Consider the following 23,372-nt stretch of genomic DNA (forward strand, 5'->3'; position numbering starts at 1 on the left):
TATGAATGATTTTTAATTTAACAGATTAAGATTTGAATATGCAAGCAATGGCTTCAACAGATTAAGATTTCAAGCTATTGTGGGCTTGATTCAATACATGTTTGAGCACCAATTACACTACCAATAAGTCAGGCTTGTGGCTTAGAATTTTGAGAAGCCTAAGAGACATTTTATCAAATAGTTTGAAGGCAAGAAAAAAAAAATAAAAAAAAATTTCAAGGCCAAAGTGAAAGCGTGAGAATTATCACAGGTGAAATTTTGGTGGAGCTGCTGGAATGCGCTCTCCTCTCATCTCTAGTTGAAGATGAATGATCGAGAAATTTCCTCAGCTACAATCTTTTCTTTTCCAAAAATTTACAAAATCCAGGTAAATCAAAAGTAAGATTATTCAAAAACTACCTAAGGTTCTTATATGCCCATTTTACTTTGCAGTAGCAAAACACCAAAATTGGCCGCAAGGTCAAGACAGATGTTTCCCAAGACACTCAAAAAGAACTTGCATAAGCCTCCTTGTTTGTCTTAGAGAGCATTAAAAAGAGTATTCCCAATATCACCCCAAATGATAACCTTTAAGCCTTACTGTCCTATATTACCAAGGGTATATGAGGAATAAATTACAATCATGAGAGCTCACTAGCCAATTGCTCATAGTTAGTGATAGTGGCACACCTTCAAATTTAATAGCAATAAAAGCCTAAATAGAAGCCAATATTAGCGCATTCAGTTTCATTTTCAAATATTGTTCATTTCTCGATAAAAATGATAAATGAAAATTGATAAAGGAAACTTGTTTCCTTACAATTGATAAAGAAAACTTGTTTCCTTACAATACCCCATTTTTAGGACGTAATTTTAGACTAAAATGATGGTATTTCTAACTTGTCATTGTTATTGTTTCCAAAACATAATAAACGAAAACCGAAAAAAAAAAATTTGAATTCAATATCAGATCTTCATTGCATCATGTTATGGCTCCTCAAAGATTCTAGAACTTGAACTCATTTCCCACAAATATTCCTAGCCACCCAATTAGCCAAAAGCCAAATCCAAAACAGACATTAGGAAATAGTGTAAAGGAACAAAAGATGGATAAAGAATTCAACTTTATTGATACATGTCAAGTAGAATTGACCCAGTTCATTCTATTAGTTCAAGAGTCTTCAACTAGTGTTGAATTGGATCTAAAAGTACATCAATCAAACGATCACCAAAACCAATGATCCAAATTCTGAGTTTATCATCACTACACGTTTCAAAGTTTGTCCACACAATCCACATATCAAACACATTGAACACACAACAAAAACACACAAAGAAAGTTAAAAATCAAAATAGGTACTCACTAGAATGGCCTTATGGGCAGAGACGGGAACGGGGTTAGACACAGGTTTACCAGAATCGTCATCGGAAGCGACTAAAACGATGTTTGAGAAGCAAGGAGTAGAGTGATGGCGGTAATGATCGAAAGGAGTCTAGAATCTAAGTAAGGAGACTTTGGACTTGAGATCTTCGATCTCGCGTTTGAGCTCTTCCTCGATCTCGCTGGCTTCCTCATAGCACTCTCTACAAGTGCCAGCGTCACATGGCTCGTACTCGTCTTGGCAAGACAGAGAGATGAGAGAGGATGAGAGAGAAGAGTAAGAGAGTGAGATATTTACATAGATGGTTATTGGTGACTAAAATTTTTTAGTCGCTAAAAGTATTTTATAAATCCCTCCAAGATATTTGAAATGTTTCCCTCTAAAAATTTTAGTTCTTTGGAGACTAAAATTCTTTTTTGTCGCTGAAAATAAACTTTTTTGGTGACCAAAAAGTAGTGACTAAATGGTTTTAGTATCCAAAACTTGATATACGGTGACTAAAATTCCTTTTTGTTGTTGAAAATAAACTTTTGGTGACCAAAAGGTAAACGATGACTAAAATTCTTTTTTGTCGCCAATTCTGGCATTTTTAGCGACTAATTTTTTTTTAGTCACCAATAACCAATATACCCCAACTAAAAAAATTTAGTAGCTAAATATTTTACTTTTGCCGACAAAAAAAATTTTTGATCTCCAATTCCACAACTTTTGGCGACTAAATTTTTTTCAGCCGCCAATTTTGGTCGCCGAAGGTACATTTTGTTGTAGTGATTGTTCTGTTATCATAATCTGTTCCCCTATTGGCAAAGTAATGTCTTTTCATCCTTTAAAAAGAGAAACCTCTCATCTTAGTTCCTGGGAAAGCAAATTACCTAGTAGTGGTTTAAAAAAAAAATAAGGAAAATAGGAAAGGAAAAGAGAAGCTTCGAATTAATGGTACCCAAAAATGTCAAATATTAATTTTAAGGTCTTGTTGTGTTCCTACTTCCATGTTGTATTTAAAAAGTCTGGGTTTTTTTCTAATCATAGATGCAAAGCGATTGATTGGTAGAAGATTCAGTGACACATCTATACAGAGTGATATAAAGCTCAGGCCATTCAAGGTCATTGTTGGTCCCGGTGACAGGCCTATGATTGTGGTCAACTATAAAGGTGAGGAGAAGCAATTTTCTACTGAGGAGATCTCTTCCATGGTCCTCAACTGGCTCAACAGTGAATAATGTTGTTGTTACTGTCTCTGCCTACTTCAATGACTCCCAATGCCAAGCCACAAAGGATGCTGGAATCATTTATAGCCTCAATGTAATGCATATCATTAATGAGCCGATTGGGTTGCAATTGCTTATGGTCTAGACAAGAAGGCAACTAGTGTTAGTGAAAAAAATGTTCTTATCTTTGATCTTTTTTGATGTATTTCTTCTCACAATTGAAAAGGGTATATTTGAAGTCAAGGCCACTACTGGTGACACTCACTTAGGAGGAGAGGACTTTGATAATCAAATAATGAATCACTTTGTTCAGGAATTCAAGAGTAAGCATAAAAAAGACATCAATGGAAACCCTAGAGCTCTTAGGAGATTACGAATTGCTTGTGAGAGGGCCAAAAGGACTCTGTCATCAACTGCTCAGACCACCATTGAGATTGATTCTTTGTTTGAAGGTGTTGATTTCTACTCTACCATTACTTGTGCCATATTTAAGGAGCTTAACATTGATCTCTTTAGAAAGTGTATAGAGCCTGTTGAGAAGTGTTTGAGGGATGCAAAGATGGACAAAAGCATTGTCCATGATGTTGTCCTTGTTGGTGGGTCTACTAGAATTCCCAAAGTGTTGCATCTTTTACAAGACTTTTTCAATGGGAAGAAGTTGTTGTTCAAAGTTTCCATCTTGAGTGGTGAGGGTAAGGAGAAGGTTCAAGACTTATTACTTTTGGATGTCACCCCCCTTTCACTTGGGTTAGAGACTGCTGGCAGTGCCACGACTATTCTGATTCCAAGAAACACCACAATCTCTACCAAGAAAGAGCAAGTGTTCTCTATATACTCAAACAATCAACCATGTGTGTCGATTTAAGTATATGAAGGTGAGAGAACAAGAACTAGAGATAACAACTTGTTAGGCAAATTTGAGTTGTCTGGCATTCCTTTAGCTCCTAGAGGTGTTCCTCATATCAGTGTTTTTTTTTTTTTTGACATTGACGCTAATGGTGTCTTGAATGTCTCTGCTGAGGACAAGACCACTAGTCAGAAGAAGCTTGAGAGCATCTGTAACTCAATCATAGGCAAGATGTACCAAGGTGCTGGTGGTCCAGACATCGGTGGCATTGGTATGGATGTTGATTGTAGTAGTGTAGGTTCCAAGATTGACAAAGTCGACTAAGCTCTTGGCGTTTCAGTGGATTTTGGAAAGATGGTTATGAAAGTGTCGAAATAGTTTTTGATTTTTTAGCATATTAATTGGTTGAAATTTACTTTTTCTTTGTTGGTGTTTTATGTGTGGTGTTAGCAATTTGGAACTCATATTGTTGTGCCCTATATAATTCATGGAATCTTCTTATTTTCCATTTTGAAGCTATCTTTTCTTTTAGTGATCTTTGTTTCGCTTTGTCAATATAGCTGTTTTTCGTAACTGGATGTGAATGTAATATAGCCGTAGTAGCAGGATAGGGGCAACTATAAGATAATTTTTTTTATTTCTATAGTTGTTGAAGTACTTAGAGAATTGTCTTGTTATGGATGTCATGCCTTTTTTGGTATAAGGTGCATTTCCACACGTATGTTATACCAACTCACTTTCCCACATTGATAGAATAGCCACTTAATTTTATGGAGAATGAAGAAACCTTTAACAATGAAAACTAAGCAAAAGACTTGATCTGTCACAACTAAATAATCAAGATTCGAGAACTAAGGTACAAAAAGGGATGGTCTTTGAATGATGTACCTCATTTTGTCCAATCAAGTGATTAGCCTCTACTAATATTCTATTTTATGAGGTTAACGATTAATTATTTCACACAATCCATTATTAAACCCTAAAAAATTCACTAAACCTAAAATTAGATGATTTGAATAAATAAATAAATATCACTCAATTTAGATCTAATCAATAAAGCTATATATTTTCCATAAAACTATGATTTTTCATTAAAAAATATATTTTGAAATACAATGGAAATAAACATGAACTAAATGAAGCAATATCTATAAAAATATCCAAAACAACCAATCTTGTATCTAAAAGCATTTAACTTGGATTATTCAAAACAATGCACAAAGAACAAGCACATACGAAGAAAAAAAGAAAACTTACCCCGATTCCGCCGTCACACATCCAACATGCAAATATGAATTAAATAATACACATGATCCTAAATATGCTACTAAACATACAAACATGAGACCTAAGCAGGACTTTATGCATGTTTAATACATGATTAATCTAATCTAACATGCTCCTAACATGGATTGAACTAAAACGCGCAATACAAAGCGGAAACCGTGCAAATTTAGCAACCTACAAGATGTTTTGCATTAACCTAATACCCTAGCCATGATTACATAATAAAAATAGGACTAGCAGTTATTGCAATTAAAGGAAAAGAAGCATTTACTTGTTGTTTTGCACATTAAACTGAAGAAAGCAAGAAAATACAAGAAAATAGTAGCTTTTCTTGCTTTAAAGCTTCCCTCAAGTTCTAGCTTTAATTTGATTCAAGATTTTCAAACCCTAGATCTACTTTGATGTGTTAAAGCTACTGTAGGGTTGTGATTTTCGAAGTTAGGGTTGGGTGGGGGAGTTTCACTCTTGAAATCACTCAAAAAAACTCTCAAAAGCTTCTCAAATTATTAACCCTTAAAAGCGAATGGTAGAGGCTCGATTTATAGGCAAAAAGGAGCCTTCGGGAACACCCCAAGTCATGCTAGGGTTGTGCAGCACGTCCGCAAGGGACCTCGCTACAGTTCGGACTCGATTCGCGTCACGGTTCTTAATCTTGAACCAAAGAGTCCAAATCTGGCAAATCGTTTTGAGAAAACAGTTTTTAGGAAAGAAGTGCCAAACATGGACTGCTTTGCCAGATACAGAGTCGCCACCTAAATATTTTTTATGGGGGAATTTAGGAAACCCTGACTCAGTGCCGAAGGCCACATGTCCGTCATCACCGGAGTTGTCTCGGCTCGGGAGCTAGGGTACGATTAGGGAAGGTCAGCTATGAGCACCCCCTCTCGCCCGGTCCGAAGACTGGCCTCTACTAATCATGATATCCGTTTTTGAAAACTTTATGTGTTCTTATTCCAATTGTTAGCCTAGAATTACTATGTTATGCACACAGCAAACAAGTATAGACTAGATTGTCTAATTTGGAAATAAGCATTGCATATCCATTTGTTTTAAAAAAATGTTTTGGAATTTTGCTACTCGTAAGTAGGCTAAAATACGGATTTCAATGAGCTATTCCAACTCGGACAACCCAACCTTCACCCACAGGCATTCAAATAGTTTATCACATAAGCATCTAGCCGCATGGCAAGCATATTGTCATGGCAACACTCACACGCATGCGGTATGCTAAAACATAAATACTTACATCGTACTCCGTGCCAAAACAATAAACTAGTTAGCAAACATGCGTGATCCTAGTTCATGTCAAGTTGACTAATGCAACACATGCAAGATGCAATTAGAGTAGGCTCGGTTAACTTAATCATGGCATGCGAAAATGCGATCAATTTGATGCACGTATTCAATTCGGAATTGCGGTACAAATGCAGTTAGCATGATGTACCGAGCCTAATGCATGCAATACAAATGCATGAATGCACGCATGCATAGCATAAGGTATGCTGATTTCAAAAATGCCCTAATCTACCATCATAAGCAGGTAAATAAAAGGGAAAAAAGACGTGAGGTTGGAAGACATACACACACTCACGCACACTTATTACATAATTGCCCTCACTCGGAGGGACCAAATGAATATTACAATCCGAATAATAAACAAATAAATTATTACAGAACTTCTAATTTACTTAATAGGATAAATGCAAAAGGAAGAAAGGTGGCCACAGCCCCCTGCCTCAGGATGCGCGTGTGATGCATGCTCGAAACCCGGCTCGCCTGGAAAACCCGTGCCATACCCCTGCCACCTCTGTTTATACTGCCCTGTCTCTCTCTGAAAATTGCCAAAGCTCTAGGACAGGTTCCTTGCATGCTGCAGAGTACCACCGGCTAGGGGAAATTCCCACCGGCAGTGCAGAATTTCCATCGGCTGTTTTTGGGTTTATCGGCCATTCATCAATGGGCGGTCGGCACTGAATTATGCCGGTCGGCAGAAGCTTCCTGCAGAAGACAGATTTGACAGCAACAGAGAACATACGGTATATGGCATGGGATTTCAGGCACATGTGAGCATGGTCATGCTTCCCATCATGCTTTGAACTCAGGGAAGCATGGCCCTCGATCCTCAAGCCATCAATGGTGCATGATAGCCCAAGGGATCAAGTTTGCCACTTGATGTAAAGATGCATGCAACACACAAATGAGAACCGAGGCCTTATCATTTTGAAGTCAAAGGCCCCGGTGACCGAACGTTAAGGCACGTTACATCACTTATGGTATGAACGCCCCTCAACCCTCACACTTGGTTTGACACCCCAAACCAAGTAATGCAATGCATGTTATGCAAACATGGCTCAAAATGCAACATGATATCGATATGCAAGGCATGCCAAGTATCATGCAACTAGTGTGGCAAGCATGCAATGTTAGGCATACAAGATGCAAATGCAATGTAAATATGAACACTTTAAGCCAAAGGGGCATCTTGATACAACACCTAATGAAGCAACCATACATCAAACATGAAGCAAGCATGCAATGGTGGCTTAAAATGGTAAAGGGGCAGACCTTAACCCAACTCAAAACAGTAGGCAAAAGTGCCTAGAAAGGTGGACCAATACTCATGCTAACAAGCAAACCAATGGTCCTAAGGTTAAGGCACAAAAAGGAGGTACTTCACTCCCACCAACATGACCACTCATGGCATGACTTGGACAAGCCAAAACAGAATTTTAACATGCAAGAATGGACTCCAAAAACCATTAATATGGCAGCTAAAGTGACTCCAAAGAGGTGTGTGCATCAAGGCTCATATCTAGGCATAAAAGGGCACACCCCCAAGGCATGGAAGAAGTCACAAATGCAAGCATATAAGCATGATTTATGGACTGAAATATGGTCTTAAATGATGCCAAATCATGAGGATGATCATAGTTATGCATGCTAGAGGTCAATATGCTCAAGGCTTACAAGCCAAAACACAAAGAGATGACACCAAACAAGGCAAGTATGACTGAAATGAATGGCCAACAGACCTTAAACATGGTGAAATAATGCCAGCACCTTCATGGAATCGAGCCAACACATGCAAGAATCATGGCCTAAACATAAGATACAATCCTAGGCCAAATGGAGGAATGTAAAGCAAGTATATTAAGCATGCAAATGGGTACAAATCCGGCCAAAAACAGAGATCACATATGACCTAAAACACCCAAAAAACTTCTGAAATGAGGCCAAAAATGATCAAGCATACATGTTACCCTTTTAAGCCAAAATACAAGGAAACAAGACAATGAAGGGAGAGGGGTGTCCCTCCCCTATGCAAGACTTCAAACCACCTTCCTCACCACTGAAAATCCATTGATTTTTAGTGGTGAGAAGACCAAAACACTTAAGCAAACAAAGCCTTACCAAAGAGGCAACAAAAGGGCCAAATAAGGCCTAAGAGGGTGAGTTTGAACTCAAACCATGAAGGACTCTTAATGAAAGTTCTTAAGCATGAAAATACAAGCCTTTTTTATGTTATGCACAAAAACTAAATCAGCAAGTAAAATAGGTAAAAAGCTAGTGCAAGTTTGGGGAAACTAAAGTAAAATGCTCACCCTTGAAGCACACTTCAAGAACAGCCAAGGTAGTCTCCTTCTTTTGATCAAAAACAGCCCAAAAACTCAAGAATCAACCCCCAAAGTCCTCAATCTCGGAGCAAGGTGTAATAGTGTGTGTATTGGTGCAAAAGTAAGGTAAAATCACACTTTTAGGCCAAGAAACACACACAAAGGAGGAGAGAGAGGGAGATATAGAGATATGGTGTATCTATAGGTGGAAGCTCTGGTTTTTGCCTCCAAAGTTTCTAACCTAGAGCAAAGAGGAGGCTTGTCCTCTTATAGAACTCCCTCTTGCAAAGCTTATACAACAAGCTTGGTTAGAGGGCAATCCCTCCATACACGTGTATGGAGGGAAGAAGAGTTGGTGCCAGCTATCACAGCTGGCACAAAATATCTACATAAAGTAGATGAACAGTGGTCGGCTGCCCAAAAATGTCATTTTGACAAAAAAGAGTGCCGACCGGCAACAAAATGTGCCGACCGGCAGAAAAGATTGCCGATGGAAGCAAAAACCAGCCGGTAGCCTCTAGCCACTGCCGGTGGTATGTGGGGATGCCTCACAAGGCATTCCCTGCCCCCTCCAAGGCAAAACACAAGTGTTTGGTGCAAGACCAGACACAAAACGGTCAAGTTCGGAAATCTTGAGGCAGGGCGCGTAGCCGAGACCTCCGGGAACTCCAAACGAACACAAACATGGATGATCACCGAGTGTTCAAGCGGTGACGTCCAAGTCTTGAGGACGGTCAAAAATGGGGTGTCTACAGGTTGCCCCATCGCTTCCTCTTGCCACCTCTCTTTAAAACTACAGATACAATCTAGCCAAAACTAGATTCTAGGCGTCAGAAGAAAGTACGGCCATACATAGCTTGTGCAGCCGTACAACCAAGCTATTGTCGCACAATACACATGTGGGCAAACATTCCAGTCGGGTGTCCAGGTGTCAACTTGTATGCCTAAGTGAGAGGTTTCTTGCTTTTGACTTGCTTGTGACCCAAGTAAGCTTGGTTTGCCTCTTAATCAATGTTTTTGATAAAATTGGCTACGAATTTTTGAAATATCATCAGTCAAAGTTCAACTGGGCTTCCCTTTATCTCTCGAGACTAGATAACTAAGTTTGGCTAAAAACGGGTAAAATGGTAATCTTCACTAAAAGAAGATTTTCGGTTAAAATAAGGTAATACAGTAGCTCGACACAACCTCAAATGTTTCTAGGGACGAAGTAATTACCATTTCATCATTGGGAAACTTTTAAGCACCTGAAGTCTTAGGGTCAATCCAAAATGGGGTGTCTACACTTGTTTCATAGCATAATGCTGAATGGTTGCATCTAAAATTCAATTCGAATTTTAGCACAATCTAGGTTAACATAACTGTAGAAACCCCATTTTTGACCAACCTTAAGACTCAGACGTCATCGATTGAGTGCTCGGTGATGACGCATGTTGTGCTCGTTCTAAGGTTACAGAGTCTCGGCTGAGAGCCTTGCCTCCGGACTTCGAAACTCTTTTGTGCTTTGCCTCAGTTTACGAATCAGGTTCTGTTTTCTCTTCCTGAAGGGAGGGAGAGATCTTGTAGACCATCTCTCAGTGGCCATAGGCTACTTTTCGTGATCGTAGACCACTATTCCCGTTTGGAGACCAGTTTTTGATTTTCGGAGCCATCGGTCGTGTGCCTCGGTTCGGGACCGCTTAACTTTCTCTGTTTGCTCCAGTTTTTGGCACACACCTTGTTTCCTCCCTCTAGAGGGACACTATGGCCCGAGAGACCACCTTCGTGGTCGCACGGCACTTTCGATGCTTAACAGTCAGTTTTCGGGGCACCCGACTGTGCGTTTTGGCCCCGAACCCTCGTTTTGCATCCGTCTTGGTTCATTTTTGGTATGGACCCTATTTTCATTGTTTGGAAGGTGGTACAAGGGTGGGAGACCACCTTTTCTCCTTGGAGACCACTTTTCTCCCGCCGGCCGATTTTCTTGACAGGTAGCTGGTCCCCCTCACTTTTGGGCCAAAATTACTGGTCTCCCACAACACCACTAACTTGCACTCACTTGGGAGACCACCAATCAGGGTTGCCGACCACATTTTGCTCACTTGAACCTTTTGAACTGGTCGGCCGACCACCTGAACTGGTCGGCCGACCACCTGAACTGGTCGGCCAGCTTTCTCCTTTTCTGTCTCACTGAGTTGGTGCCAGCTGTGCCAGCTGGAAGCCACAGTTTGCATCCTCCATGTATGAAGGATGTTTAACCTTGGTTTTAAGCTTCTTGGAGAAGCTTTGAACCCTCTTGGCTATAAAGAAGGGCCTCTCCCTCATTAGCAAAGGTTCATATTTTGTTTGAAGGCTCCAAGCTTCTATCTCTCTATATCTCTATACTTTAGGCTTAGAAAGTGTTTGTTCTTGGCCTATTGCATACCACCTCCTAGCCTAACCCCTCTACCATCACTCTAAACATCTTGGAGGCCATTTTCAGAGGTTGAAGGTTTGCTGTTTTGGTCCAGAAGCTGCTGGAGTTCTTGGCTACAAGGGTAACACACATTTTTCCCCTTTTTAGCTTTATTTTGCTTCATATCTTAGCTATATTTGCAAGCATATTTGGGCTTTGTCATAAACAAAAAAAAAAGTCTTATTTTGAGGTCCTTAACATGTTTGTTTGAGACCATTTTTCTATTGGGGGTCATCTACCCCCTTGAATGCTTCATTTCATCTTGCTTTAAGCCATGCATTAAGGCCTTTGTGTTGAGCTTTGTTGGCCCTTTTGACCACTGAAATCCAGCAGATTTTTAGTGGTTGTTATGTATTTTTGAGCACCAAAATCAGAGAGGGGTGACCCTCTCACCCCTTGTCTTATTTACTAGCATATTTGGCCTAACAAAGGAGCCCTTATTTGCATGCTTCCAAGCCATGTTTCAGGAAATTTTTGGTGGGTTTTAGGACCTGCATAAGCACTGTCCAGAGCCCATTTTTTCATTTTGGGTGTCCATCTTGCATGTGTAGAACAACCCTCTTTATAGCCTATCAATGGAGCCTATCATTCTTGCATGCATGGACCATACTTCAGTTGGGTTTTTGGTCATCATTTGGCATGTCATGGCTCTGTTTATGGCTGGTTTAATAGCCTCTTGCATGCTTCATATGCTTGTAGTGTAAATCTTGTTCACTAGCTTTGAATGCATGATGTTTTGGCTCACCATTCTAGCACATTTTGGCCATGCTCCAACATGATTTTGTTCATATTTTGGGCTATCTTAGCTCTGTTTTGAGGCCTCTTGGTCAAATGATGCTTGCCATGCATGCTTGTAGTGTAATATGCTTCACTAGCTTTTGATGCTTGAGCCTTTCAACATGCATTACATGAGTTGTTTTGCATGATTCTAAGTCATCTTGCATGTCATTTTAGTGCTGGAACATATGCCATTGTCCTCCATGTTCCATCCTTTCAATGCTTTTGGAAAGTTGTGTTTTGTGCCTTAGGCTTGGGCTCTTGCATTATGCATGCTTGTACGTGTTTTGTTGCCTTGATTTCATCACCATTGGCCACTGATTTGGGTGTGGCCGAGGCCTATTCACTTTGGTTTAAGTCCACCTTGCATTGTGTATGCCACATAGTCCATGTTGTCGCATGACTTCATCATTGCATTGAGCATGCCTTGTTCATCTCATTGTGTTTGTTAGTCTTCACATGTGCATTGTGTATGCCATTGTTTAGTCCATGTGCATTGAGTATGTCATGTGTAGTTCATAGCATTGTGTATGCCATTTGCATGCTTGCATGTCATTCCTTGCATCTTTGTATCATTTAGTTGCATTACATTAGGATTGCATGCTAGAAGTTGCATTGAGCATGCCATTCTTGTTTCATCATGTTTGGGATAGGAGTTAGCCCAAACATGGGAAACGAGGAGCGTTTCATACTCCAAGTGATGAAACGTGCCTCGATTCCCAGTCGTCGACACTCTTGACTATCCATGATAGAGTTGTTGGCTTTAGATGCTTATTTGTGCATTCATGTCACATTAAGTCGTGCAATCCGACTCCTCGGCCATCATGCATTGAGATGCGTGATTGGTGGTCCGAGGATCGAGGGTTACACTCCCTAGAGCCTATGTTATGATGGGGAAAGTGGTCGAGCACACATTTGTCGAAAATACCTTGCCATGCCTCCCTATTGCTTTGTGCTGCAGAATACCAGAATCCAGGGGCAGAAAGTGGTCGGCCGACCATGTTTTCTGGCAGGCCGACCACCTTTTTTGGTCTCCACCACAAAGGGGGGTCAGCAGGTGGTCTCCAATGCCATTGGCTGGCCGGCAGCTCTCCCACAACTTCCCAGAGTGGAGTTTCAGCCTCTTGGAGCTTCTTGTAAGTTTCTGAAATCAATTGCACACAAAGGCGAGACGAGGCATCGCGATGGATTTCCCGACAAGGCGACTCGAGCATGCATGCATCCATTGTCATCCAAAACAGAGCCGAGGCAGTCACATTCATTTAGTTTACATGCTTACTTAACTAGTTTGTTAATTAGTTAATGTCGTGTAATAATTAGCTGTAGTTCATTATTCATCTGGTTCTGTATTATTCGGACCCTCCGAGGAGGGCAATATTGTAATAAGTGCGCGTGTGTGTGATATATGTCTTCCAACCCCATGTCTTTCTCCCTTTCATTTATCAGCTTATGATGGTTAGTTTTAGGGCACATTTAGATTAGCATCCTTATGTTCGTATATTTGCATCCATTCATCTGTTTTGCATGCACCGGGCTCGGTGCATCATGCTAACTGTATTGTATTTCAATTCTAAGTTGAATACATGTATTGATTGTTGCATCTCATATGCCATCTTATAATAGCTGAGCCTATCGTAGTTGCATTTTTTCATGTGTTGCATTAGGCATTCTTAGTATAGTTAGGATTCATGCATGATTTCTAATTAGCTTCTTTCTTTGGCTCGGAGTACTCAGTAAGTGTTTATGCTTTAACGTCCTTGCATGTGTGTGAGTGACTGCCATGATAGCATGCTTACCATGAGGCTATGTGCTTATGTGACATACTTGCCTGAATGCCTGTGGGTGAATGTTGGGTTGATTGAGTTGGAATAATTCGTCGAAACCCGTGTTTTAGCCTACTTGCGAGTAGCAAACTTCAATCCATTTTCAAAACAAACAGATGTGCGATGCTTTGTTCCAACTTAGGCAATCCAGTCTATACTTGTATGCTGTGTGTATCACATAGTAATTCTAGGCTAATAAACCGGAATAAGAACACATAGTGTTTTCAAAACTCGATATCATGGTTAGTAAAGGCCGATCTTTGATCAGGCGAACGGGGGTGCTCACGAAGTGACCTTCCACAATTGTACCCAAGTTCTCGAGCCGAGGCCACTTTAGTGATGACGGACACGTGGCCTTAGGCACGAGTCAGGGTTTTCTAAATTCTCCCAAAATAAAATATTTAGGTGGCGACTCTGTATTTGGCAAAGCAGTCCATGTTTGGCACTTCTTTCTAAAAGTCAATTTTTCAAAACAATTTGCCAGATTTGGACTCTTTGATGATTCATCGGTCTTGCATTGCACTTCGTGAGATTAGATACAGGACCGTGACATTGAGTCCTGAACTGTAGTGAGCCCTAATGAACAAAACTGGATTCCCTCCCGGGACGTTCGAGGACGTCTACCGTTTCTGGCGACTCTGCTGGGGAGTTAGAGAACTTGACTTGAACTCATGATATCTTGTTTTGACTACACTTATGTGTTTCTTTGCATTGCATTTGCATTGGTGCGCCTAAGTCACAGTGTTTGCTATCTACTATTCCTGAACGATTTGCCGAAGGCTCGCTTCGAGAAGTGTGCCATAAGGCTGACCGGTTACAGGCTCTGCCATGATGGGAACACAAATCCCGATTTTTACCGGGGCACCCTTTTTGACCATTCGACCTAGTGCATGTTCAGAATCCATAGTGACTATTCCAAACTAGGACAGGTTGCTCACCCTATTGTAGGTTGTTTGAAATCGCTGCGTGCATAGTGAAACCCTAGCTCCTGACAAAATAGAATAGGAAAACCCTATCCCAACATAGGGGCGTTTTGGCTCTCATTTACTTGCTATGTGCTTTTAGAGTGTGTCTCTACAGGAATGCATGTATCAGTTTGTAAGTCAGGGTATCAGGCCTGAGGGCACCAATATTTGGAAATCAGTTTTACCTGAGGGTATCAGTTTACAGGCAGAATTTGGGGCAAAATTCAGTGGAGAGCACAGTCATTCGGCTTTGCTCATATCTGTTCTGGTGAAATTGGGCTGAGATGCTGCTTGTTTTCTCTTTTTCTAGGTAGTCTTAGGAGCCATAGCTTCAGAAGGCTTCGATATCCCCCAGATACATTGGACTTGTGCTAATAGACTTTGTCAGGTCAGAGATTCAGTTCAAGGGCAATCAGTGTTCCTTTGCCAGAGGTAGGGTAAAAGGGCCAGTCACGCACAGATCATCAGTTCAACAGTCTTCGGATCAGCAGTCATTATCCATCTCACTTGTGTACAGTTGGGTTGAGATATCTGTTTTTACCACAAAGACAGATATACCGATAGATCAGTTAGACCAGGGCAGTATGGCAGGAATAGAGGAGATGATGCGTCAGCTCCAGGAAAGCATGAAAGCCATGCAGCAAGACGCTGCTCGTCAAGCAGAATTTGCCAAACAGCAGGCTGAGATCATGGCCCAACAGGCAGAGCTAATCACCAGACTGCAACAGCAAGCCGGGGCATCCACTTCACACCAACCTCCTCCCCCACCAAGGGTTCCAATACCCCGAGGAGACACCAAACGTCCAGGAACATACAAACATTCCGATAGGGCCACCTCCGCCCCCAATTCTACCTTAACTATCCAAGGCACCCACGCCTATCAATTTATCGGACTCCCCCTTTGAGTTCGAGGTGGACCCCACGGCATTAAAAGTGAGCAAGCTTGAAAAGTTCTTCAAGAAATCTCAGGGCGTCAAGTCCATCCCAGATATCGAAGATAGGTACACCTACGCAGCCGTGACGCTGCCAGACCGATTTAAAATGCCACATATCGACCGCTTTGACAGATCTGGGGATCCCATGGTGCATCTACAGTTGTTTTCAGACATACTAAAGCCAATAGGTCTTACCAGAGTACAGAAGCTTTCTTTATTCGACCGGACCCTGTCGGGTGTAGCGGCCATCTGGTATGCAAAATTAGAAGACGATGTTAAGAGGAATTGGGATGAGAAGGTCGAGGCTTTTGTCGCTCAGTACTCCTATAATACACAAATCGAGATTACAACCCGTGATCTCGAGACGACTAGGCAGGAGCCTAAGGAGAACTTTTCTGAGTTCGTAACCTGATGGAGGGCTAAGGCCTCAATGATGACCACTAGGCCCACTGACAAAGATCAGATTCAGATGATTGTGCGCAATCTCTAGCCCAAACTCATGCAAAAGATGATCGTTCTCCCCTTTCCCACCTTTTCAGATTTGCATGAGATGGGGATACAGATCGAGGACACTATGAAGCAAAGTCTCATTGACCAAGAGAAGGAGCAGCCCCGGAGGGCGTTTTTCCGCAGTTCGAATGCAACCACCAGTGGTGATGCAGCTGCAAGATCTTCTGAAGTAGGTATGGTCACCACCGCCGCATCAAGAACAGCTACCCCATTCACCGGTGCGTCCGGAAGTAGCTCACAAAAAACCAAATATCCACCTCGAGTTAAGAGGGTTTTTACCCCACTTTATATGCCTTTGTCAAAGGCTCTAGAGGTCTTACTCTGGAAAGGATATCTGAAACTGTTAGAGCAACAGCCTCTACCCGATCCTATCCCTCCAAAGCATGACTAGACTAAATACTGTGACTACCATCAACAAACCGGTCATGACACTGACAGTTGTTTTCGTCTTCGCCATGATGTACAAGATCTGTTTGACAACAAGGTCATCGTCGCACCAGCTTAGCAAAGTCTATCGTCACTGGATTAGTGAATCTGAAGGATAATATGATGTGATCGGGGGTGAACCACCTGCGGGCGGTGCTTAGTTTACTTCAGATATGGCGTATGGCACGCACTGTTTTGAGCATTTGCGAATGCTAGTTTTTGTGGTTTCTGACTTGGGTATTTAGGTTAGTTCAGTTATGTTGTTTTGAGTCTGTCTCTTTGTTTTGAGTCAGTCTTTTTGTTAAGGTCTGTCTTGTTGTATCGAGTCAGTCCTATTGTATAGGAGTTGAGTGATTCCGGGGATGTTACCTCGAATACCACTATTTTGTTTTGTGTTTGTCTCTTTGCTTTCTTTTTTAGTCTATTTCTGTCGTGGAGCCAGTTACACCAAAAGATCTGAATGAAGCAACAGTGGTTTTTCGTACTTTGTGCTTATCTCTACTCTGAGCCTGTTGTGCCAGCAAGTTTAGAATGAAATGGCAGTACATTTCACCCGCTCTTCTATGCCTTGAAATTATTGCATTGACCAAAGTTTTTCAAAACTTTTTGAACACTGTGGTGAAAACGAAGAGGAAGGAATTCCTTAGGTTTTACAAAATTTGATCAATTGAGAAGAAAGAGAGGCATGCTAAGCCCTTAATGAATGAAATCGTGTTTGTTAATGTGAGTACTGAGAAGGACCCTGGCTTGATCCAGATTGGTTCTACACTGTCTTCAGCGCGAGCGATTTGTCGCTTTCTTATAAAGTTTCAAAAAATATTTTGCGCGGTCCTACAAAGACCTGTGTGGAATTGCTCTTGAGATTGTGCAGCTTAGGATCGCTCTCAGCCCCGAGACTCGACCCCTCACTTTCAAACCTTGAATCTTGATTCAGAATGTGTAAAGGTCAACCACAATGTGAGGCCTGTGTGGCCAGATTCGAAGCAGCCCTCGAACTAGGGGTAGGGAAGTCAGATCAAGAAGATCAGATGTCGTCAAAAGAAGCTTGCAAAGCTAGATCAGAAACACCCCTCGAACTAGGGGCAAAAAATGCCAGATTGTGCTCGAAAAGCCGAAGATGGATCATTCCACAAATCAATGCAGATCGGCAAGAATGCCAAACCCCAGAAGGGAGGAAAGAAGAAGACATTGCTGAAAGACAACCGAGTTCCTATCCACAACACTAAGGGAAAATTCACCCTCCATTGGATGGACTTCTACATCATTAGCGAACAACGGCCATTCTCCTGGATTCAGATGACTTCAAGATCTCGAAACCATTTGACATGGACAAAGCTACACTTTTACCCTTGAAAGGCTCACTGGGCCGAAAACCCAGAAGGGCGACCCAGGCAAAAATTAGAGCAAGAAAAAGAAGAAAAAAGAAAAAAAAAATGAAAAATACAAAAAAAAAATGAAAAGAAAAGATGAAAAAGAAAATGAAAAGAATTGAAAGAAGAGAAGAACAAAGCTCGCAAGGTTGAAAACCCAGAAAGGGCAGCCTTGGCAAAAGTTAGAGTGCAAAAGGAGAGGTTAATACCCGAGTGTACCTTACCCCGAACTACGTAAGGCTTGATTCCCATGTTTGGGATATGTAGGCAACTTCGTTCTGAAGTCCAGTCGTAAAACACTTCAAATTTGACTGTGTCCATGTAATGGTTCTAATCATCGTTGTCTTCTCTGTATCCAAGAGTTCGGTTGTGATCGTCACCTTGAAAACTGGTTACAGTGTGCTGCGGTGCTATTCAAACAAAGGGGCAACTTTCTGTTGCCATACGATGCGCTGCGGTGCCATTCAAACAAGGGGCAACTTTCCGTTGCCATGTAGTGCCATTCAGACAAGGGGCGATTCTCCTTCGAATCTGAGGTTGTGCATCTCAAGAGTAGGTTCCGTGCTCATTGAGTAGTGGCCGTTTGCAAAAACAGTTTTTGAGAATTTTTATTGAGGTTGACTAATTTTCTCGAAAAGTATTTCATTTTTCAAAACTAGACCATTTCTTGGACCCAAAAAAGGAAAATTTTCAGGCTCATAACCTAACTTGCATGATTTCAAATCAGAAAATTAAACAAGTGCGTTAATCTAACTCTCATATTGGTCAAAATTTGTTTTAGTAGAAAACCAAAACAAAAAAAAAATGGTCAAAATAATGAACTAGGGGCACAGTTAATTCAGGTGTTTTGTCTTTTCCCCATTGTCAACATACTTGCCAGAAAGGGCACCCTATCTTCCAAGAAGGGCCCAATGGAAGCTAACCGCAAAAGGGCAGAAAGCTCTCACATCCTCTAAGCAATGAGGTATCGAGCCAAGTGCGAAGCACGAACTGGTATGGATCAATGCATTCCACTCCCTCATCCAGGGCATCGACTGGACGTCACCAGAAGAAGTAACCGCGAGCTGATAATGTTGGGCAAGAGCACACAACTTCCTGTTTATCTATCAACCACCCAGGGGAGGGATAAAAAATAAGAGATTAAAGAATAGAGAGATGTGCGCTGAGAGGAAAAGCGAGGAAAGGGTTTTGAGAGAAAAACCGAGCTTGAGGGCCGAGTGATGTGAGAATCACAAATAAGAAAGGGTGGGGAATAATACCCGAAGAAACTGGCTCCTCGTGCACTTAGAGGTCTCTCGCCATTGTAACACGTCTGAGTGTTGTGTCTTTGTTTTGTTTGTCTCGATTCTCGTTTTTAAGTCGTTTCAAGTGTGTCTCGACGTGTTTAGGTTGTTTGCCCTTTTCTTTTCCTTTATTGAGTCATGGTGCACTGTGTTCAGTCGTTAGCTCAATACCCGGTTGAGAACCCTTTTCTCATTACAATTTTTTTAAAAAAAATCGTTTTGTGCTTAGAGTGCCGTGTCGTTCTCCACATTTGTGTAAAACAAGATTTTGTTCTTTCAAAAACCACAGGGTTCAACCCGGGTCATATGGGAACAGTAAAACCAGGACCTATCTGAAGCTGTATAGGTTCAAGACTTTGAAGCAAAAGAAAAAAGGAAAAATGTCGGGCATCTGAGTTTGTTTCAACTTCTGCAAGTTCCGTCATCGCATGCTGTATGTTCAGAATGAGCTGTGTGTTCAAAATTAAAAGAATACTGTGTTATGAGCCATGTGTTCAGATTGAGCAATGTTGTGTTATGAGCTGTGTGCAAATGAAAACACTGAGCTGCGTGTTTAGAATTGAAATGTGTGAGCTGCATGTTCAAAATGAAGTGAATGAGCTGTGTGTTCAGAAATGAAAATTTATGAGCTGCGTGTTCAGAATTGAAATGTGTGAGCTGCGTGTTCAGAATGAAAAAATGATGAGCTGTGTGTTCAGAACGAAGAACGAGCTGTGTGCCCGAAAAGTGAGCTGCGTGCCCTAGAATGTGTTGTGCGCCCGAAATAAACTGTGTGTTCAGAATAAGCTGTGTGCCCGAAAAGAGCTGTGTGCTCGAAAAATGGGCTGTGTGCCCAAAATGAGCCATGTGCCCGAAAAATGAGCTGTGTGCCCCCAAAATGAGCTGTGTGCCCCCGAAATGAGCCGTGTGCCCGAAAAATGTGTTGTGTGCCCGAAATGAGCCGTGTGCCCGAAAAATGAGTTGTGCGCCCCCAAGATGAGATGTGTGCTCGAAAAATAAGTCGTGTGCCCAAAATGAGCTATGTGCTCGAAAAATGTGTTGTGTGCCCCGAAATGAGCTGTGTGCTCGAAAAATGAGCTCTGTGCCCGAAAGAAACTGTGTGTTCAGAATCAGCTGTGCATCCCCAAGATGAGCTGTGTGCCCGAAATGAACTGTGTGCTCGAAAACTGAGCTATGTGCCCGAAATGAGCTATGTGCTCAAAAAATGTGTTATGTACCCCGAAATGAGCTGTGTGCTCGAAAAATGAGCTGTGTGCCCGAAATGAGATGTGTGCTCAAAAAATGTGTTGTGTACCCTGAAATGAGTTGTGTGCCCGAAATGAGTCGTGTGCCCGAAAGATGAGCTGTGTGCCCGAAATGAGCTGTGTGCTCAAAAAATGTGCTATGTGCCCTGAAATGAGCCGTGTGCCCGAAATGAGCCGTGTGCCTGAAAAATGAACTGTGTGCCCCCAAAATGTGCTGTGTGCCCTGAAATGAGCTGTGTGCCCGAAATGAGCCATATGCCCGAAAGATGAGCTGTGTGCCCGAAATAAGCTGTGTGCTCAAAAAATGTGTTGTGTGCCCTAAAATAAGCTGTGTGCCCGAAATGAGCCGTGTGCCCGAAAAATGAGCTGTGTGCCCCCAAAATGTGCTGTGTGCTCGAAAAATGTGCTGTGTACCCTAAAATGAGCTGTGTGCCCGAAATGAGCCGTGTGCCTGAGAAATGAGGTGTGTGCTCGCAAAACGTGTTGTGTGCCCGAAATGTGCCGTGCGCCCGAAATGAGCTGCGTGCCCGAAATGAGTTGTGTACCCAAAATGAGCTGTGTGCCCAGATAAACAGAGTGCTGTGTTTCGAGCTGCGCGTTGAATTAATAGAATATTGTGTTGTGAGCCGCATGCCAAACAAACAAAGTGTTGTGTTGTGAGCTGTGTACCGAATAAACCGAATACTGTGTTATGAGCTGCGCATTCAGAATGAGCAGTGTGCTGATCCAAGCTGTGTGTTCAAAGTGAACAGAATACTGTGTTGACGGTTTCACTGTTTCAGGCCAGAATGGCGATCAGAAGTGTTCTCCCTGAATACCATTCCCTGTCAAAGTTATCTTGGCTATGTTTGCAATGAGGGAAAGTTGTGAATATGATCAGGAAGGAAAATGGCATTTGTGGTTTCTGCATGCAGAAGCTACCCCTTGTCAGCATTTCGGGACCTTTGTACTGTGAGTTGAAGGTAAGAGTTCGAAGAACCCAATAGAGGGGAGATCCCCGTCAGAGTAAACCGGTTTACCGCCACTCGCTCCGTGAGCTGCTTTCTAAAGTGCCGATTTGTTTGTTTATTGCATTCCCTAAACATCATGCTCTACATTGCTTGTAACATGTACTGTATCATCGCACTTATTGTGTTTTTTTTGCATCTTGTGTTATCTTGTATCATTTATTCTTTTATGCCGAGCTACGTTTAGGATCGTTGTCCTCCGGAACTTTCCCAGGTTGCGCCAAGTACGCGCATGATAGTTTGTTTCGGACCTCCTCTCACGATTTCAGCGTGGTTTGAGTGTCCGTTTCCTCACACGATTTCAGCGTGTTTGGAATTTATCTCAGGTTGCGTTGTGTACACACCTGGGCGGTTGTTTTCAGACCTCCTCTCACGATTTCAGCGTGGTTTGAGTGTCCCTTTCCTCACACAATTTTAGCGTGTTTGGAATTTATCTCAGGTTGCGTTGTGTACACACCTGGGCTGTTGTTTTCGGACCTCCTCTCACAATTTTAGCGTGGTTTGAGTGTCCCTTTCCTCACACGATTTCAGCGTGTTTAGAATTTATCTTAGGTTGCGTTGTAGACGTGCTAGACGGGTCGTTGGACCTCCTCTCACGATTTCAACGTGGTTTGAGTGTCCCTTTCCTCACACGATTTCAGCGTGTTTGGAATATATCTCAAGTTGCGTTGTGTATGCACCTAGGCGGTTGTTTTCAGGCCTCTTCTCACGATTTTAGTGTGATTAGAGTGTCCCCTTCCTCATACGATTTCAGCGTGTTTGGAATTCATCTCAGGTTGCGTTGTGTATGCACCTAGGCGGTTGTTTTCAGGCCTCTTCTCACGATTTCAGCATGGTTAAAGTGTCCCCTTCCTCACACAATTTCAGCATGTTTGGAATTTATCTCTGGTTGCGTGGAATGCACTCCTGATTGGTTTTCTTTGTTCTTCCTCCTCTCACGATTCCAGCATGGTTGGAGTGTGTTACCCCATTTGCATCTATTGCTCTATTCGTTACATCCATTGCATCATATCTGTTTTATGCTGGTCTAGGAGACCTAAAATCCTACATCTTTATTCGCACTGTCTTGTGCACTTTTCGGTCTAGGAGACCTTAAATCCTCTAAAAGTGCAATTCGTTTGGTGTTTGTCGTGCCCGAACGACTTCTGGTGGTCTGGTATAGCCACCTGCCTGTGTTAGCGGTGAGTTCCTAGGAGATCAACTGAGACGGTGGAAACTAGAGTTCAAATGCTTATGCCTAGAACGCAAAGGTTTGGGATTTCTGAGACTAAAGTCTGGTTTAAATACCCAGGGGTATATCCTCGGCTTGAAATCTATATGGCAGCCCCATAGATTGAGATAGCATGTGTATGCGCCTCAATTCTAGATACCGAACCAACCTAGTCTGTCACCCTGTTGAAGAATAGGGAAAGCTGCGACCATAGTCAGGGAGAAAAGTAGTACCTACGGTTTAACCAAGCAGAAGGGGAAGATTCCCACACCAACATGAGGTAGGACATTGCTGAGGTAGGTCATTGCCAAGTGCTCCTGTAAAGAACCTTCACTTCCTAACTATCGCATTCTAGTATGTACATTGCATCGTACATAGTATATATTGCATACATTTACCGCATATCCATTGTATCACCTCCATCTGTCGCTTGCGCCTTTCCATGTTAAGCCTAGTCTGGCATGTGCCCATACTTTCCGCGCCAACGCATGGTTATGATATTTTGTGTACACACCTATTCCACTGATGGAATTGTGGTTTGAGGGTGATGGCACCATTTTCGTGTTAGACGTGGTATGTTTGTGTCCATGCCTTTCCTAGGCAAGATACGGTTTGGCCGCGCGCCTTATCCACTCCATCCATTGCATATAGAATATATATATTGTATTGTAGTTTGCATGCATTCACTGCATTATCCATCTATGGCTTGCGCCTTTCCATGTTGAGCTTGGTCTGGTATGTGCCCATACTTTTCACGTTGAAGCATGGTTATGAGATTTTGTGTACGCACCTATTCCACTAAAGGGATTGTGGTTTGAGGGTGACAGTACCATTTCCGTGTTAGACGTGGTTTGTTTGTGTCCATGCCTTGTCTAGGCAAGATACGGTCTGGCCGCGCGCCTTATCCATTGCATTCATTGCATTGTAGTATAGTGTGTTGCATCCAGTATTTAGGATCATGATCTTTTCTTAGCTGATCATTCATCACTTATATCATGCCACCCAATTACTTGTATTTTGTGTTCCGTCTACACACGCATAGTTCTGCATGTGTACGCACCTATTCCACTG

At 42.1% G+C, this 23,372-nt stretch overlaps 1 pseudogene; it reads left to right on the forward strand.

Moving 5' to 3' along the window:
• The first annotated feature begins 2,350 nt into the window (after nucleotides 1-2,350).
• Nucleotides 2,351-3,740, forward strand: LOC114269802 (heat shock cognate 70 kDa protein 2 pseudogene; annotated as a pseudogene).
• Nucleotides 3,741-23,372: the final 19,632 nt, after the last annotated feature.

This window comes from Camellia sinensis, chromosome 8 (assembly GCF_055761805.1).
Source record: "Camellia sinensis isolate YWXY chromosome 8, ASM5576180v1, whole genome shotgun sequence".
NCBI lineage: Eukaryota > Viridiplantae > Streptophyta > Magnoliopsida > Ericales > Theaceae > Camellia > Camellia sinensis.